Source organism: Cryptomeria japonica, chromosome 10 (assembly GCF_030272615.1).
Source record: "Cryptomeria japonica chromosome 10, Sugi_1.0, whole genome shotgun sequence".
Taxonomy (NCBI): Eukaryota; Viridiplantae; Streptophyta; class Pinopsida; order Cupressales; family Cupressaceae; genus Cryptomeria; species Cryptomeria japonica.
In genome coordinates this window covers 672,307,381-672,324,042 of record NC_081414.1, presented here as the reverse complement: position 1 = coordinate 672,324,042, position 16,662 = coordinate 672,307,381, and positions in this window count along the sequence as shown.

Below are 16,662 nucleotides of genomic sequence, written 5' to 3'. Positions count from 1 at the left end.
TCTTTTATTAAAACAACCAAAGCATATATTATTTGCAAATAAAGATTTTCCAAATAATAAGGAAATGCAACCATTTAATACAAAAACATCCATCTTGTCATTTGTCCAATAAAGTTAAATAAATTCACACATGAATTAAACTCCTAATATATTTCCAATATGAATATCGAATTTAAAATTATAAGGTTTTTTCTAAAATTATAAAATTATAAATTCTTTATTCATATAACAAAAATATTTAAATTGACAAATAAACATTAAACACCTATATATATATATACACAAATGTCTATTTAAATATATATATATATATATATTAACACATTATAATTATTATAATATTATTTATTTATTATTATTTTTTTTTTATATTAAAAAAAGCTAAATAACAATTAAAATAATAAATAAAATTTAAAACTAAAATAACATTTAACACTAAAAAAAATACTACCCTAAGGCAGCATTGCTGCCATATGGCAGTCATCACTACCCTTGGGTAGCGTTGCTGCCCTATGGTAGCACACACAACCTATGGGTAGTGCTGCTGCCCTAAGGCAGCAACCACTACCATGGGTAGTGCCGCGTGGGTAGAGGCAATGCCTCCCCACTAAATTAATAAATTAATTTTATTTTATATATATTTTTTTAATGTATTTTTTTTAAATAAAATAATTTTAACAGTATTTTCAATCAAAACCAGAATAATATTAACAATAATTTCAATAAGAAAAAAAAATAGATTTTTCCAATAATTCCATTTTCACATAATTTAATCTTTCATCTATTTTTTTTTATTTAATTAACCCAAATAAATTTAATGTATAATTAAATTTATTTTCTTAAGGTAATAAAAACCATTTCACAGAGATTCCATAAATAAACAAAACTGTCGTAACCAAAACAAAATCAAACGAGAGAAGTTAATTTCTTTGGATAAATACCCTTTTTCACCAATCTTGCAATTCTCCATGCATCATGAAATCTTGAAAAAATTTCTATAATAATTTTCCTAATTTTCCCAAAATTACATTCTTCCCATAAACTAGAAATACACACCAGGCATGAATTTTTAAAACAAAACTCGAATTCACCAGAAGAGGGTTTGTATTTAAAAATAACTTTACACACACACATCAATCAGAGAAGAATAGAAATATTTACTAAAAACCCACAACTAAGAATTCATCCAACCTGGTATAGCTTTCCTGGAAGAAATCTGTAGAAGAGCCCTTAATCCCTTCAATAACTTCCAATAAATTCCTTCACCTAAATTCTTGACCTGTTCCTGTGTGTCCCTGTCTATCCTAAAATAAAGACCTAACCCCTATTTAAACTAAAATTCTAGGTTCAATAGCTTTTTCACAAAAAAAACCTAAATTTAGAATAATAGTAATTTTTATTTTATTTTCTAAATTTATCACATGCAATAATTAAAAAACATTATTCTTTCTTTTCTTTTCTCATGCACATTAATTAATTTTCTAAATAAAGAATTAAAACAATACTTTAATTCCAATTAATTAATTTTCTAAATAAAGAATTAAAACAATACTTTAATTCTAATTAATCCTTTTATTCATTTATTTAATTATAACTTTAGAAAATAATAAATACAATTAATCTAATTTGTTTTTAAAATAAAAATATATTTCTAATACCATGCAGCTTAATTTAATAATTTCTTTAATTAACTAAATTTATAATCTCAATGCATAAACAATAAAATAATGAGATAATTTCATAAACTTAATTAATTAATTAATTAAATCCACTAAAATACTCAAATTAAACAAATCTGAAGCAATTACCCATAAAAGATAAAATGACAAAATACGAAGACCGAACTAACTGACAAGATGACCAACTGACGACACTCATACAAGTGTAACTGAGTAACATAGGGTCAACTACTATCTCCTCCACTTCCATCAGAAAATATAAGGCACGCTCAGACCTGTGAAGCCAAGTGGAGACGATACCCCGTACCTACTCGGTACTTGTACCTGCAAAATTCTGCATCACCGAACCACACATGTATATATACAATATAAAAGACATGACATACACACCGATGAAGGAGAATCATGATGTTCCTTGTCTCACTGAAATGAGTGAAGGAAAATCGTCCCCTTGCATCCAATACACTCGAAAACACACAACATATAATTTCACATTGCATAAATAAAGTAAAATATCAATACATAGCAATAACACATAAAATGCCATAAATCACAAGTACTGAAATACTACAAATAAATTATACATCTCATCTACAAATAAAGCATAATGTCATAAAAATCTAAATAACATATCATGGTAATGTATCGACTGAAAAACAACCAATAATAAAATATGAGTCTAATGAGTTCAAACTAATAGGGGTACTGCATTCTCCCCCCCAAAACTAGGCTTACTCCTAGAAGCCTAAAATAAATAAGAATATAGTTCTCTCATCTTTGCTGCAACCTCCCAAGTCGCCGAGGTCTCATCATTTGGGTCCCATAGGACCCTTACTTGGTCGATGGTACGACCCCTGAGGATCAAATCCTGACGCTGAAGAATGCACATGGGCTCCATGGAAAGCTTCCCGTCCTCGACCTGCAAAGAGTTCCAATCAAGAACATGTGTCACATCTGGATGATAAGGTCGAAGAACTGAAACATGAAAGACATCGTGGATGTGGGATAGACTCAGTGGCAAGGCAAGATAGTAGGCAACAGGTCCTATACTCTCAAGGATCTCAAAAGGTCCAACAAACCAAGGTGCCAACTTAGATCCCTTTCCATAACGGATCGGACTGTTCCACAGATGCACTCTCAAGAACACACGATCACCAACAGAAAACTGACAATCTACCCTATGAGCATCTGCATACTTCTTCTGTCTATCCTGTGCTGCTACTAAATGCTCACGAATCCTATCTATCTGCTACTCCATCTCCCGAAGAATATCCGATCCTATAAGCACCCTATCCTCTAACTGATCCCAACTCAAAGGAGTGCGGCAAGGATGACCATATAATGCCTGAAAGGGGGACATACCTATGGAGCTATGATAACCATTGTTATAAGCAAACTCCACTAGATATATATAGTCCTCCCAGTGTGACTGTTGGTCCATCACATACATGTGAAGCATGTCCTCTAATACCTGATTCACTCTCTCTGTCTGACCATCTGTCAGTGGATGATAAGCTGAACTAAAATTCAACTAAGTCCCCAAAGCATGCTATAGTGAGGTCCACAATGCTGAGGTAAAGACAAGATCTCTATCAAGTATGATCTGCCTCAGAATCCCATGCAATCTCACTACTTCTTGTAAGAAGACTCGTGCCACCACTACTGCTATGTAGGAAGCTCGAATAGGAACAAAATGAGCAACCTTAGTCAATCTATCAACTATGACCATGATGGCATCATGACAACATGAAGAGACAGGCAAACCAACAATGAAATCCATGGAAATGATATCCCATTTCCAATCCAGTACTAGATTAGGCTGCAAAAGCCTTGCTGGGTGCTGATGCTCTGCCTTCACTCACTGACACTCTAAACACTTCGACACAAAATCAATAATGTCACGTTTCATACCTGCCTAATGATAAATTTGTCTAAGATTTGTGTGCATCTTCTTGACACCTGGATGTGCCGAATAAGGTGCACGATAGGCCTCGGTCATGATCAAAACACGAAGACCCTCCAAGGGAGGTACATAGATCTATCCATGGTGACGAAGAAGTCCATCTGCCTCAAGGTTATACCCAGAAAATCTACCCTCTACAGGCCTTCCAGACTTTATCATAGCTCTAACATCCTGATACCAAGTATCTTGAGGAAGAACTCCAAGAATTCTCTCTCTTAAGTCTACTTCAAGGGATAATGCTGAAACTTCATGCCACCTATGACTCAAAGCATCTGCTACTACATTCTCTTTGGCCTGAATATAACGAACATCAAAATCATATTCGCAGAATAATTCCATCCATCTCCACTGTCGAGCATTCAAGTTTGGCTGTGTGAATATATACTGCAAACTGCGGTGATCACTATGCAGCTCAAACCGACACCCTAATAGGAAATGCCGCCATCTAATCAAAGCATGAACTACAACTGCCAACTCTAAATCGTGAACTGGATAGTTCAACTCATGGTTCTTGAGTTTGCAAGACTCATAAGCAACCACATGTCCATCCTGCATAAGTACTGCACCTATACCTTCCAAAGAGGCATCTATGCATACCATAAAATCTCCAGATGGATCAGGAATTGCCAAAATCAGAGCACTGACAAGGAGTTCCTTCAAGGTCTTAAAAGTTGCTTCACATTGTTCTAACCAAACAAACTTCTTCCCTTTTCTCTGAAGAGAAGTAATTGAGTGTCCTAGCTGGGAAAAGCCTTCAACAAAGCGACGTTAATATCCAGCCAAACCCATAAAACTCCTAACTTCTAAAATGTTGGTCGGCACTAGCCAATCAACAATGGCTTGGATCTTTGAAGGATCCATAGATATACCTTCTCTCGAAACCACATGACCAACATAGTTCACCTTAGTCTGGAAGAAGTCACACTTTGCTAAATTGGCATAGAGTTTATTTTCCCTTAAGCACTACAATACCTGACGTAAGTGACCCTCATGCTCCTCCATAGATCTAGAATAAATCAGAATGTCATCCAAGAATACAATGACAAAATGATCAAGGTAGGTGTGAAAAACCCCATTCATTAAGCTCATGAAAACTGAAGGTGCGTTCGTCAACCCGAATGGCACCACTGTGAACTCATAGTGACCATAACGAGTACGAAACACTATCTTATGAATGTCTGCATCCTGAATGTGCAACTGATGGTATCCAAACTTCAAGTCAATCTTAGAGAACACCTTGGCTCTCTTAACCTGATCAAATAGGTCATCTATACGAGGCAATGGATATCTATTCCAGATGGTTACCTTATTCAGTTGTCGGTAATAATGGCATAACTGAAGAGAACCATCTTTCTTCTTAACAAAGATAACAGGTGCACCGCAAGGGGAAACACTAGGATGAATGAATCCCTTGGCTAATAATTCTTCTATCTACAATTTCAACTCACTTAACTCCTGAGTGTCATCCGATATGGTGCTCTCAAAATAGGTTCTGCACCAGGAACCAAATCAACACGAAAGTCTATATCTCACTTTGGAGGCATACCAGGAATATCCAATGGAAACACGTCTGCATACTCTCTAAGAATAGGGTGACTATCAAGAGTGATTTCTCACCTCTCTGATTCATCTAATTCCTCAAGAGTGATTGCAAAAAGCTGACATCCTCTACGCATGCACCGCTTAAGTTGCATAGCGGAGATCATACGCAGGGATATCGGCCTCTGTACTCCAACAATCTCCACTTCTCTGCCAAGGTCATCTAAACACACTACTATCTTTTTGCGACAATCTACATGAGCACTGTGAGATGATAGCCAATCCATCCCCAATACAACTCCATAAGATCCCAAAGGAATAACTTGAAGGTCAACTGAAATAACTATGGTTCCTAATTTCAACTCACAACTGGGAATAAAGGCATCTACAGAAACACGGACACCTGTAGCCAACTCTACTTGCCACCTATTCGCCTGCTTAGCAAATGTAAGTCCGCACCGCTCCATAATGGATGAAGAAATAAAAGAATCAGAAGCTCCAGAATTGAAAAGTACAGAGATAGGGGTTCCATGCAACATACCAGCTGCCTCAATGACTGTACCCTGATGATCAGCTTGGTGGTCATCTACCGCTACAAATACTCTATGGGACCTCCCTACTTCTCCTACTGTAGGTTCAGATGCTGCTGGCCTCTGACTACCTATGTTGTGGACATTTTGAGGACACTGTGCAGCTCTGTGAGCAAACTACCCACAAGAGAAGCAAGCTCCTCTATTACCTATTGGTCCACTAGATTGCTGGAAACTTCCCTGGCTAAGGGCGTAAGATGCACTTTGCGAGGCCTGCCCTGTAGGGCCATGTTTGCCCCTCTGCCAGTTCCTACCCTTCTTATACTAAGAATTGCCACCTTGTTGACCCTAGAACTATTTTGATTTTGACTGTTGCTGCTGTTGTTGCCCACTCTTAGTGGTTGCTTGAGGAGTTCTAAATGGTGCAGCTGACTGGGACTGATTTCCCTGAGCTTTATTTCCACTGGTAGGTGCACTTCCTATCTGCACACCTGTCTGACCACCAAGTGCTTGACTAAGGTTCAGCTCAACTAATCTGGCCTTTGCCATAGCTATCTCCATTGAAGCTGGCTCGAATACCTTCACACCTCCACTGATACAGTCATTCAAACCTCTTAGGAAATGTTGGACAAGCATAGCCTCATCATTACTAATTCCAGCGTATTGTTTGAGCTCATAAAACCTGTGCTCATACTGGTCTACTGTCATCCCATACTGATGCAAGGCATAAAACTCATCTACTCGAGTCTGCCTCCACTAGGGTGAGAGAAATCATGCCCTGAATCTCTCCAGAAATAGTTCCCATGTGATGGTGTTAATGCATACACCGATCTTCTCCTCCTCTAGTCTCCACCATATTGAAGCAAATTTATTGAGATGCATAATAGCATATCTTGCCTTGGTGTTGCTGCTATATGGAAACATAGCGAAACACCAGTCCAAACCGATGAGCCAAGTCTCTGCCTCAAGACCAGTACCCATTCCATCAAAGTAAGGAGGATTGGACCTCATCAAGTCCTTTATGTGACCCAAGGAAGGTGGATCTCGGACAGCTGCAATCTCCTCCCTCCTAGGTGGTCTTTCTCTTTCTCTCTCTTCTGAAACCTATTGAAGTGGCTCTTCAACCCGAACATGAATAGGCTGTTCAAACTAGGCCTTTGGCCTAACCTAGCCAAAACTTCCTGAAACATTTGTCTCAGCTTTGCCCTTTTGAAAACATGTTCTCCTGCATGTAGAGAGTTTTGATGTACAGAGTGTTCCTGCTCCTAATGAACTGATTGTTCTAGCTCTACATTCTCATGAGTGGGTACCGGTGGAGGACTATGATGGTCAGAACCATGGCCCCGTCCTCCACCTCTACCTCCTTTGCGACCACCCGTACAACCACCTCCTCTAGCTTTCCTAGCCATGATCTGGTACCATAAAATAGAAAATGGTTCAGATTTATAGCAAGGATAAGACAAGAGAGATACAAACATTAATGACCTAAGTAAGATGATCAACTGAAAGGCACACTACAAACCCAAAGTACCCAGTGTTGAAACTTTGGCTCTGATACCAAATGTAATGCCCTACCAGGAACCCTAAAGGAAAACAACACAACTAGGCAATGAAAGGGTGAAATTATTATTTTTTGTTAAAGACTAAGTGCACTAACTAAAACCATTGCATGTTTAACATCATAGCGGAAGTCTATCATATGTTTTCCTAAGGGTAACCAATGAAGATTAATTTCATAGATTATATTAACACCACAGTTAATCAATTTAATTAGATAAATTGAATACTTAAGTTTAAAATTACACATACATCCAAATTTCACAATAAAGAAATAAAAGTATTCCAATGTATCCAATTTCCATAAACCATTTAAACATAAGATCAAAACAATAACATTCATTTCACTGACATAATAATATTACAATATCCATAAATACATGGCTTCCAATAATACCACTAGTTACAAAGATACAATATCAAGGTTACATAAAAGTCTGATACAATGACCACAAGGTCTCAACTGAATAATGATCTCAAACAAGAGCTGGTACATAAACCATGATCCAAGAAACACCAGCAAAGCCTTTCATCGCCTGAAGATACAATCCAGAACCTCCGATGGGAAGTGGCACTACCACCCAACCATGTGATCTTGAAATGGAACCACCCCACCGTGCTAGGAGATAGTAGAAAACCCTCAAGCAAGCAAAGTAAGACAAGTACAAAAGGACTACAAGACTCTGCAACCATCCATGTAACACAACTCACAAAACACTAGTGACTCTAAGAAGAGAGTGTCATCGCATAGCCTGATGGTAACGATGGTACAACCTCCATAGGTCCCGGCCACCATACTTGAGTTTCTCCTAGTAACCTCTCCCAAGCCTCTGGTTCCAACTAAGTCTCATGCAGACCCTACCAATCCTTTCATGAAGACAAGGTGGTAAGTTTTCCATTCCAGGCCTTCTCGTAACATTATGAGCCTTGTACAAGCACTCACCTATGCATGAGGTACATTTATCTTAATTAACTAAGTCTCATGCGGACTCTACCAATCCTTTCATGAAGACAAGGTGGTAAGTTTTCCATTCCAGGCCTTCTCGTAACATTATGAGCCCTGTACAAGCACTCACCTATGCACGAGGTACATTTATCTTAATTAATCTACCCACCCCCTAATCAATTTTTAGGTTATCACTTTTTAACTAACTCTCGATGGGTTATCCTGTCATCCACTTCGAGCACGGCCCCCACTCGAAAGCCACTCTCTCTCCTAGGACACTAATAGGAAATGTTTCTCTCTATGAGAACTCTATGGCAAAACAGGCAACCATAAACAATCTTGACAAGCACAGGTGAAGGATTCACAAATACCAACCCAAGATTGACCATTTGGACAAAAACACACAATGGCTCATATCAAATAGGTTATACCACAACACCTGGTCTAGGAGAAATAATAACATAGGACACAACGACAATTCAACCAGAATACCAATGAAATTTAAGCTTGACTGAAAACACCATTTACACAAGATCCTAATACAGGCAATCTTTTATTAAAACAACCAAAGCATATATTATTTGCAAATAAAGATTTTCCAAATAATAAGGAAATACAACCATTTAATACAAAAACATCCATCTTGTCATTTGTCCAATAAAGTTAAATAAATTCACACATGAATTAAACTCCTAATATATTTCCAATATGAATATCGAATTTAAAATTATAAGCTTTTTTCTAAAATTACAAAATTCTAAATTCTTTATTCATATAACAAAAATATTTAAATTGACAAATAAACAATAAACAACTATATATATATATATATATATACATAAATATATATATATATATATATATATTAACACATTATAATTATTATAATATTATTTATTTATTTTTATATTAAAAAAAAGCTAAATAACAATTAAAATAATAAATAAAATTTAAAACTAAAATAACATTTAACACTAAAAAAAAATACTACCCTAAGGCAGCGTTGCTGCCATATGGCAGTCAACGCTACCCTTGGGTAGCGCTGCTGCCCTATGGTAGCACACGCTACCTATGGGTAGTGCTGCTGGCCTAAGGCAGCAGCCACTACCGTGGGTAGTGCCGCGTGGGTAGAGGCAATGCCTCCCCACTAAATTAATAAATTAATTTTATTTTATATATATATTTTTTAATGTATTTTTTTTTTAAATAAAATAATTTTAACAGTATTTTCAATAAAAATCGGAATAATATTAACAATAATTTCAATAAGAAAAAAAAATAGATTTTTCCAATAATTCCATTTTCACTGAATTTAATCTTTCATCTATTTTTTTTTATTTAATTAACCCAAATAAATTTAATGTATAATTAAATTTATTTTCTTAAGGTGATAAAAACCATTTCACAAAGATTTCATAAATAAACAAAACTGTCATAACCAAAACAAAATCAAATGAGAGAAGTTAATTTCTCAGATAAATACCCTTTTTCACCAATCTTGCAATTCTCCATGCATCATGAAATCTTGACAAATTTTCTATAATAATTTTCCTCATTTTCCCAAAATTACATTCTTCCCATAAACTAGAAATACACAGCAGGCATGAATTTTTTAAAACAAAACTCGAATTCACCAGAAGAGGGTTTGTATTTAAAAATAACTTTACACACACACATCAATCAAAGAAGAATAGAAATATTTACTAAAAACCCACAACTAAGAATTCATCCAACCTAGTATAGCTTTCCTGGAAGAAATCTATAGAAGAGCCCTTGATCCCTTCAATAACTTCCAATAAATTCCTTCACCTAAATTCTTGACCTGTTCCTGTGTGTCCCTGTTTGTCCTAAAATAAAGACCTAACCCCTATTTAAACTAAAATTCTAGGTTCAATAGCTTTTTCACAAAAAAAACCTAAATTTAGAATAGTAGTAATTTTTATTTTATTTTCTAAATTTATCACATGCAATAATTAAAAAACATTATTCTTTATTTCCTTTTCTCATGCACATTAATTAATTTTCTAAATAAACAATTAAAACAATACTTTAATTCCAATTAATTAATTTTCTAAATAAAGAATTAAAACAATACTTTAATTCTAATTAATCCTTTTATTCATTTATTTAATTATAACTTTAGAAAATAATAAATACAATTAATCTAATTTATTTTTAAAATAAAAATATATTTCTAATACCATGTAGCTTAATTTAATAATTTCTTTAATTAACTAAATTTATAATCTCAATGCATAAACAATAAAATAATGGGATAATTTCATAAACTTAATTAATTAATTAATTAAATCCACTAAAACACTCAAATTAAATAAATCTGAAGCAATTACCCATAAAAGATAAAATGACAAAATACGAAGATTGAACTAACTAACAAGACGACCAATTGACGACACTCATACGAGTGTAACTGAGTAACATAGGGTCAACTACTATCTCCTCCACTTTCATCGAAAAATATAAGGCATGCTCAGACCTGTGAAGTCAGGTGGAGACGATACCCCGTACCTACCTGGTACTTGTACCTACAAAATTCTGCATCACCGAACCACACATGCATATATATAATATAGAAGACATGACATACACACCGATAAAGGAGAATCGCGACGTTCCCTGTCTCACCGAAATGAGTGAAGGAAAATCATCCCCTTGCATCCAATACACTCGCAAACACGCAACATATAATTCCGCATTGCATAAATAAAGTAAAATGTCAGTACATAGCAATAACACATAAAATGCCATAAATCACAAGTATTGAAATACTGCAAATAAATTATACATCTCATCTCCAAATAAAACATAATGTCATAAAAATCTAAATAACATATCATGGTAATGTATCCACTGAAAAAAAACCAATAATAAAATATGAGTCTAATGAGTTCAAACTAGTAGGGGTACTACAATCATCATCATCATCATCATCATCATCATCATCATCATCATCATCATCATCATCATCATCATCATCATCATCATGCTCATCTTCATCTTCATCGTCATCAACATCACCACCACCATCACCATCACCATCACCATTGATAAGTCGGTGTATTGACATGTTTTTTTATCAGGACTCTTAGGTTTTTGGTATCTTTTGGGTTGCATTGTGATAGTAAAATATTGTGAATTGACTATATGTAATCCATGTTTTAAAACTGAACTTAAGAAATCATGTTTGAGCCTTGTCTGTTAATTCCTCCAGCCAAATGGTTTGTCCCTGTGATATGCGGATTATTTAGGATGATTTCATATGTGAATTAATGAATGTATTAGTTAAGTAAGATACATATGCGTGTCCTTGTATATTGTTTCTATTTTAGTGCAGATAATAATTGATGCTGCGGTGGAGAATTCTCTTTCATGCCTAAGGACTGAAGAATCACGTCAGATAGCTGGAGGTCAAATTGAAGGAGATTCAAGCGAGCACGATCTATGGCATAATCAGAGTAGTTGTACTTCACCATGGGAGTTTAACTCCGGTGCATGTTTAATCTACAAAATATCTCTTTGGCATGCAAAGACTATGGTTCGGTTTCAGATCCACAGTTCCTGCAGCCAAGCTCTTTGTTATCCCCTTCATCTGGCAGTGATCTGCCTTTTCTTTTATGCGTAATTGGAGTTATCCATTGTAGTTTATCTTTTCTTTATAATAAGCTCTTCCTTCTTTTCTAAGAGTTAGACAGAATGGAAAGGGATTGAGCAGAGTTTTTGTCAAGTATTCTGAATTTTCTCTTTTTGAATATGTAATCGTCTTTCAGGAAGAAATGAATATAAATATCTTATTCTGATCTATTAAGAGTTCTTTGCTGAGAGTTTGATATCACTCATCCAAGGGGGCCCACTTGGTGAGTGATCCTATGTTTATGATTATTGAAGTTAGTTTTTACTTAGTTGTAGTAGAAGTCCATGACTGGGTTGTTCTTGCAGCCACTGGAAATAGATCCTTTGACTATTCTTGCAACCAAGGCAGAACGGTGTGATTTCTGTTATTTCCATTAGTTCATTTCAGCAGAGTTTTGAAAATCTTTCATTTAGTCTTTATGATTTCCATTCCTACCTTTCTTATAGTAATTAAGAATAATCATTTAAGAAGCTTAGTGCATATATATTGCAGACCCATTTCAAGTTTTACGTTCCTGGATTGACAACTAAATGAACACCAGCCATGAGAATAGTAAACTCTACCATATGAATGTCCAAACTTCGGATTGAGATTTCAATTAGAGGTATTATTGTCATTAAAGTTGGGGTAGACAATCATCACCATCACCATCACCATCATCTTCTACTTCTTCGGTATCTTCTTCTTCCATCTCATTATACTTTATCAGCCTTCCTCTTGGATCATGTCTAACAACAAATGACCAACCTAGTTTATGTGGAACCTTTAAGTAAAAAATCTGCTCACATTGGCTTGGAAGAACATAGGGCTCATCCCCAACTAACTCAAACAATCTTGTATTAACCATTGTAAATCCATTATCATGTTCAATAACAGTTCTATCAGGATCATTTTTATTCAGTCATAGCCTCTACCATTTGATGATGAGCAAAACTAATTTGAAGGAATTAAAGTCACACTCAAGTATATCATCCAAATGCCATAGTATCAATTTTGAGACTCTTGAGGATATATGTCGTTTCTAGATAAAATATTGGTCACCTCAAAGACTATAGTTATCCTAGAATCACAACTTTTCTTCGTGTCATCCAACTTTTTGATACGAAATTTATGACCATTGCAACATATAGCCTTTTGGTGTTTTGACCTACAATATGTCTAACATGTTAAAATTATTGAATTGTGAGTTGATAAACATACAGGTGATTAATAAAATTATACATACCTATTTATCTCTTAAACCATATGCTAAGTCAATTTCCCTTTGCGTAACATTGGAATCTCCATTACGATGAGATTCTTTAACCAATGAAGCCACACCTTCCCATTTTAATGTGCAACCAGAATGTTGACATCGTTCAATCCACACTGTCATCCAATCAAGATTGTTTGTAATATACAAATGTAGCACATGCGACTCCTGACCAACTGTACAAATAATTAATAGATGACTTAGAACTGATTTATTTAGAAGATTAAGAATTAATTAAATACACTAACATCTTATAATTACCTCAATCTACCTTTCCCCATCAAGTACTCCCCTTTGAATTTGGCAATGGGGTTGGGATCGCAAATGCAAACTTAGGAAGATATTAAACAATGTACACCATAGTCTGGTATACCATATATCCCTCCACCATAGAACCCTCAGGATGTGCTCTTTTTCAAACCAAACCGTTCAAAAATTTCAAGTGCCTCTCAACCATCCACATTGACCTAGTGTGTACAGGTCCACACAATTCAATATCCTCAACTTGGTGTATGAGGTAGTGTTCTTGTGCATTGAAAAAAGTTGAAGGTAGACACTTTTGCATTTCACACATTAAATGAGGAATTTTTATCTTCCAATATTTATATCTTCTTTATGGATTTCTTTAGATGACAACCACCTAGAAGAGATTCAAGACACAAAAATATATAAATGAGACTTTACAAAATAATATACAATATATTACATAACAAGTAAAAAAATTCACAAATATATTATCTATACAACAAATTGAACAAAGATCACTACTTACCTCATGTATTTTACAAGATCATATATGACTTGCTTGACATTATTGTCAAAGTTGTCTGGGAGAGATAGAGGTAGAATGTACTGCAACAATTATCAAATGATCTTTTCATTGTTTTCTAACATAATACAATGAAAAGTACATGCGTAGTATACAAATATTTAGTAAATACACAAGAACATGAATTACCTTAATGAAGGTATGCCAATCATGTGTTTTTATCCCTGGCCCAAATTCACTTTTCTTTGATATGAGATTATTTATGTTTGCTACAAATCCTGCAGGAAATCGAATATTTTGTATGACTTCTTTTATAGCATTGCTTTGTTGGTCCATTAATAACCAGTGAAGGGCACTTATATTAATCTAGTCCCCATTTCTATTTGATTGAATGACATTTTTCATTGCATGATTGGATTCTTGAATGTCACTACAAATTTTGAATTTTTTTTTTTGTCACGCCTTCCCTCCAATATTTTCCATAATGTATCTGTTATATTCTTTCTAATATTCATAGTATCAAACAAATGCATAATTTGTAGCTACTCGTAGTAGGGTAACCTACTAAATTGTCTCAAATAATGTTTTAGTCCCTTTGGAAGGTGGTCATTAAGGCCTTGATGACCTTCACGATCATCAATTACATCATCAATAAAAAAAACACAATAGAAAAATACAAATTCCAAACATAAACCATTAGATGGAATGACATTACCTTGATGATTAATTTTATTATATTCCAACTTCCATAGGCAAGGTGTCATTCTTAGTGGCTTTGATGTAGTCTCTTCTTTCCCATTGAAAAGATGGTTTTTTAGTATTTCTATACTTCTGATTTCTATGGAGGAAGTGCCTATACTCATCAAACACCCACTTTCCCAAACTTATTGAATGATGGGATTTCATCTTTGGACCACAAACTGGACATGCAAATTTTCCCTTTGTTTGAAGACCTACAAGATAATGTATAATTGGATTAAATATGTTAATTTTTATAATTATAATTATAATGCGCAATTGTTGGAAATATGTGCCACGAATTAACTTGAATTGTGTTTAGACTGATTAGAGTAACCTATCTCGATGGAATAGCTATCAGTGTGACTCTTGCCGATGGGCCGATGGAACCTTCTTCTTGTGATCAGTTAACAAGTGAGCAAGTTCGGGACGATCGAATGATTGTCGCTATACTGTTATGGAGAGATGCATGGAGATTATCCCCTGTGGCCTGGTGACAAAGCATGCGTAAAAAGAAGCAAGTTAAAGATCGTGCATGTTCAAGGTGGATCAACAACTATCGCTATACAACATGATGGAGATGCACGGACATTATCCATCACAACTTGCTGACCAAGTGGTGGGGCCCAACAAGTTAGCAGCTTAGGTGAGTTAACGAGTGAGCAAGTCTGGGATGATCAGATGATTGTTTCTATACCACTATGCCAAGATGCATGAAGGTTATCCTCCATGACTTGGTGACCAAGGTGGGGCTCGACAAGAGAGCTTCATTCTGGGTGGTTAGTGAGGTTGTGCTAAGGTGGAAGGACATGGACCCTGGAGCCAATTAGGGGGTGCCATGTGGTGGAGCACAGAAAGAGATCAAGTAAGATCAGATGATCGGGATAGCTATTTGGTTCTCTTTCCGATGACCTGATGGAATTGCCTTCGGTGATTGGGGTATTATCAGAGATTGGGAGAACTGGTTGTTTGCTACATCGATACTTGATGAGGTCGCCTTCGGCGATTAGGTTGATATTGGAGATCGAGTCTACCTATTGAAGTCTATCCCGATATGCCGATGAAACCAATCTATTTGGAGCCACTTTAGTGGAGTCGCCTACTAGTTCATCAGAAGATCAGAGCAATTCTTTTGTGGTTTTTCCAATGGCCGATGGTGTAGAGACTAACTACAGGTGTGCACTCGAACCAGAGTCCAAAAGATAAACACTTGGACATTGAAGATGGTCTTGTCGGTGTATATGAATACAAACTGACCTGACTTCCTGGTGCATGTGAGATATTTTGTTTCTCATGAATGTAGACCAACGCAAACGTTTAGACTTCAAACTGTTGGTGTCATTACTCAGATGAACTTTTGACAATATAATATAGGTAGACATTGGATAACTATGGTGTGACAACTGATAGCGTGAGTTGATTGTAGTGTCCAGTTTGTGAGAATATGAGAGCGAATACCTGTAGTTGCAGACTAAAACTTAATTGTAAATTCATTTAATGGAATAAAGTGTTTCAACTATTAGTGGTGGGTTTTTTCCCGAAATGGTTTTCCCACGTAATTCTTGGTGTTTTGTCTATGTGTTGATTCTATGTGTTTTTTTCTATATTATTTTTAATGCTCTATAAAAGTTTTAAATTGCATTCACGCATGATTTTCCTTATTAATTGACATTAGGAAAGAGTTTCCGCATTGTTCTTTCCTTACAACAACTTAAACACTGTAACATACCACAAAAATGTGTTAGCTCTGGGGCATCATGTATTTTCCATACAAGCATTGCATGAAATTGAAATTGTCTTTTTCCTATTGTTCTAGAGACATCATACATAGTGACACCATTCCATAACTCTAGCAACTTGTCAATAAGAGGCTCAATATACACATTCATATCTTTAACTTGGTACTTACCTAGTTGAATGAACAAAAACATTACATAATTATTATGACCATTTTATTGTAATATTTATAATTAAATGTAGATGACTATTAAATGATAAAATACTTGGAACAATCATCACCAACATTATGTGCTCCCT